Raw genomic sequence first — 3,959 nt, 5'->3', positions numbered from 1 at the left:
GGCCGGCCCCCCGCCCACCTGCCGATGGGCTGCCGTCAGCCGTCACTTGGGGAAAAGAGGCGGCTTCGGCGCTGAGGGGCCGGTTTAGTGGGCGGAATTTAAATAATAGGGATTAATGGGCCCTTGCCTAATACTGGGGCAATTGAAGGCCTATGCTCTGGGCGCCTGTTTGCGTGGTTCTCCTGGGCGGTTGACCCACTGTCTACAAACGCACCGAGTATGCTGCAATAAACGTTTTACTGCACACTCATTTCCTCGGTATCACCATCTTCATAGAAACAGCAAAGTTGCCTGCCCTGGAGCCTGACGTGGTTCCAGTCGGAGGGCCTGGTTTAAGAGGCCTACCGATGACATTTCATCTGCGCCTGCCCAGTGCCACACTCTCACAGGGGCGGGGAACAACTGACAAGTCACAGCTCTGGCCTTCGCGGAACTCAGGCAGAGTAAGAGGGTGCATGCCAGGGCCGCGTGAGACTGGTCATCGTTGGACCTGACGGTTTGGTGGTAGTGTGGATAAGAGACAGTGGGAGTGCAGAAGAAGCATGGAAGATGTGATTTGGGAGCTGAGATCAAGCCATTGATTCTTCTTCGTAGGAGAGATGACTTGGAGTTTAAATACAGCAATTCTGTTTCAGGAAAATATTTAAGAGTATGAGAAAAGTTTTAGCCAACAGAGTGTTCAAGACAGAGGTGTTTAAGACGACCTTACCCTGACACCAATAATCATCCAATCCATCGAATGCTCCTTGTGCTGGTTCTGTGCTTAACAAGCAAACATGATTCTGATTTGACTCCTCAACCCCATTCATTGTCTGAATACCTACTGTGTGCTAGGCAGTGTTTCAAGCTCTGAATTCACAGTGCTCAACAAGACAGTGAACCAACATTCTGGTGAGGAAGATTCATACAAAACATACAAATAAGTATAATTCATAATTTTCACAGACCAATAAAGAGTTTAAGATACACAAAGCAAGAGATAAATAAAGCAAGAGTAAAAGGAGTGCTATTTAGTTATCCACAGGCTTTCACCCTCATTATATTCCCCCATGCAGAGAAAGAACACCCCCCACCCCAGGAAAGTTCAAAGGCTCTGAGGAGATACTATGCTTAGCATGCTGGGAACTAGCAAGGAGGCCAATATGACTGGAGAGTGGTAGAGAATGTGGTTGAAGAGGTACCTGGGGCCACCATGAGAGCTGGAACGTATTCTCAGATGAGAAGTCCTGGGAGGATCTTGGACCAAGGAGCCGACATTGTCAGATCTATGTTGTAGGTGCGGAGTGGAGAACTGGCCATGACCAGGCAAACCTGGGCAAGTCAGGAGGCCCCAGCAAACAGTGTAGGAGAAAGAGGATGGTGGCTTTTCTTGGGTGCTAGGTAGCAGTGAAGTTCTGAAAAGTTGTGAAATTTAAGATGTATTTTCAAAGTTGAGCAGAAAGGATTGGATATTAAAAAAAAAAAAAAAAGAAGAATAAGGATAACTCCAGAATTGTGGGCCTGTACAACTCATTAAGAATAGAGATGCCTTTTACTAAAATGGAGAAAACTAAAGGCAAGTTTCAGAGGTTCAAGTCAAGAATGCTGTTTTGGGATGCCTTCACACTAATGGCATGAAAGTGGAGATGCTGAGCAGGCTATTGGGTGTGTGATGTCAGAGAATTTAGAGAAGCAGCTATAGCTGTCAATAAGTCAACAAGCTGCACGGCCAACCCATGCACTTATGAAAGGAACAGTGGAATGAGCGTGGAGAAAGAACAAGAAAAAAAAAGTGGGCAAAATTAATGAAATGGGATAAACAATAGAGAGGACTGGGGAAATCAAAAGCTGATTCTTCGAAAAGCTGAAAAAACAAAGCTGGCCCAGGATTGATTGATTGATTGATTGATTGACTGGTTGATTTTTTTTTTTTAAGTTTTGCTATAGGGCTCATGTACTTGCCAGTGAGAGACACGGAGAGAATGAAAGTGAAAACTAACCCCCAGGGGGACGGGCACACCACAATCCCTTCTCCTCCAATCTCCTCTTGGGATTTTGGGCACACATGCACATGTGCCCAGCATGATTTTGAATCTGTAGGTTCAGGACTTGAAATGTGTAGTCGGCCATGTGGACTTCAGTGCCTTAACGTCCGTATCACCTGCTAGCCTGACCCCCAAATTGTTTTAAAAAGGATATCATAAGTACCAGCAGGTGGCATGGTGGTTAAAGTCCTGGGTTCCCATATGGCCAACTGTGGTTCAAATCCCAGACTTAAAGGCTTGAAAATGACAACAAATAAATAGATAAATACTGAATTGTCAGGAAAGTCACGATGCATTTTTGCATAGAAAAACACGTCTTTATTTCCCAACAACCTAATAACTAAATAAAAGTTAAAGGGGGAAAAAGATATTATAAACATTTGTATATTAATAACTTTGAGAACATGAGCAAAAATAATACATCCTTGGGGATCAGCAGGTGATATGGTGGTTAATAAATGGGGTTGAGGAGCCAAATCAGAATCAGGTTTGCCCTGTAGCAAATTTAAAAATAATAATGATAAATAAAATTAAATAATTCTTTTAAAAATTAAAAAAAAAACACATTCTTAGAAAGGTATGGCTTTCTGGGACCAGCAGTTGGCATAATAGCTATGTCGCTGGACTCATGCTCTCGACCATGGTTCAAGTCTCGGATCTGGTGGCTTAAACTCAAGCCGGGCATGTGTGCGTGAGTGTCCAAGATCCCAAGAGGAAAATGGAGGAAAAGGGATTGTAACGTGGTCATCTCCCCTAGGGGGTGACTTTTTGCTTTCTTTCTGTCTCTCTCTCTGTGTCTTTCTGGCAAGCGCATGTGCCCTATAGCAAAAACCTATCAAAAAAAAAAAAAGAGAGAAAGATATGGCTTTCTAAAACGGACTCTGGAAACAGAAAATCTGGGTAGACACCCCAAAAACCACAGAGGAACTGACTATTTTAAAACCTTCTCCCTACCACACTCATACAAAAACAGGCCCAGAGAGCTCTACAAATGAGTTCTTCCAAATCTTTAATGAGTGGATAATTCTAATTATACATGGAGAAGACATTTCTCTAAACTTGTTTAATTAGACTAATATTAATATTTACTTCAATAAGCCAAGGCAAATAAGCAGGGGGCCCTTTAAAAAGTTCTTAGAAAAGTGTATTAGGAAAAAAACTATGAGGGGAGGCAGCAGGTAGCAAAATGATTAAGGCACTGAACTTCCACATGGCTAATTGCGGTTCAAGTCCTGGATCCAGTGGCTTGAAACTCACAACAGTCATGTGTGTATGCATGCCCAAAAGCCCAGGAGAATGGAGAAGGGACTGCAGCATGGCCATTCCCCTGTGGGAGTGATTTCTCACTCACTCTCTGGCAAGCTCACACGCCCTTTGGTAAAAACCTTAAAAACAAACAAACAGAAAAAAAGTAAAAACCATGTTGTACATTGTAAAGATATACAATGATTAAATCTAAAAAGAAAAGAAAAGAAAAAACTATGGGGCCAGCAAGTGGCATGGAAGTTAAGGCACTAAATCCCACATAGCTTACTCTGCAGTTCAAGTCTCAGACCAGGTGGCTTAGAAAACACACTGGGCGCGTGTGTGTGCATGCCCCAAATCCTGAGAGAATGGAGGAGAAGGGATTGTGGTGTGTCTACCCCCAGGGGGTGATTTCTCACCTTCCCTCTCTCTCTCTGTCTTTTTCCAGCAAGCGCACACACACCCATGGCAAAAATCTAAAAAAGAAAGAAAAAAAGAAAAGAGAAAAGAATCCAGAATCCTGGGAACCAGCAGTTAGCGTAATGGCTATGTCACTGGACTCCCACGTAGTCGACTGCGGTTTGCGTCCCGGACCCAGTGGCTTAGAACTCACGCCAGGCGCGTGTGCGTGCGTGCCCAAGATCCCGAGAGGAGAATGGAGGAGAAGGGATTGCGGCGTGACCATCCCCC

The sequence above is a fragment of the Tupaia chinensis genome, unplaced genomic scaffold (genome assembly GCF_000334495.1).
Source record: "Tupaia chinensis unplaced genomic scaffold, TupChi_1.0 Scaffold144326_1, whole genome shotgun sequence".
NCBI lineage: Eukaryota > Metazoa > Chordata > Mammalia > Scandentia > Tupaiidae > Tupaia > Tupaia belangeri.
The sequence above is the reverse complement of the archived record's forward strand: the minus strand, read 5'-3'. Positions refer to the sequence as shown.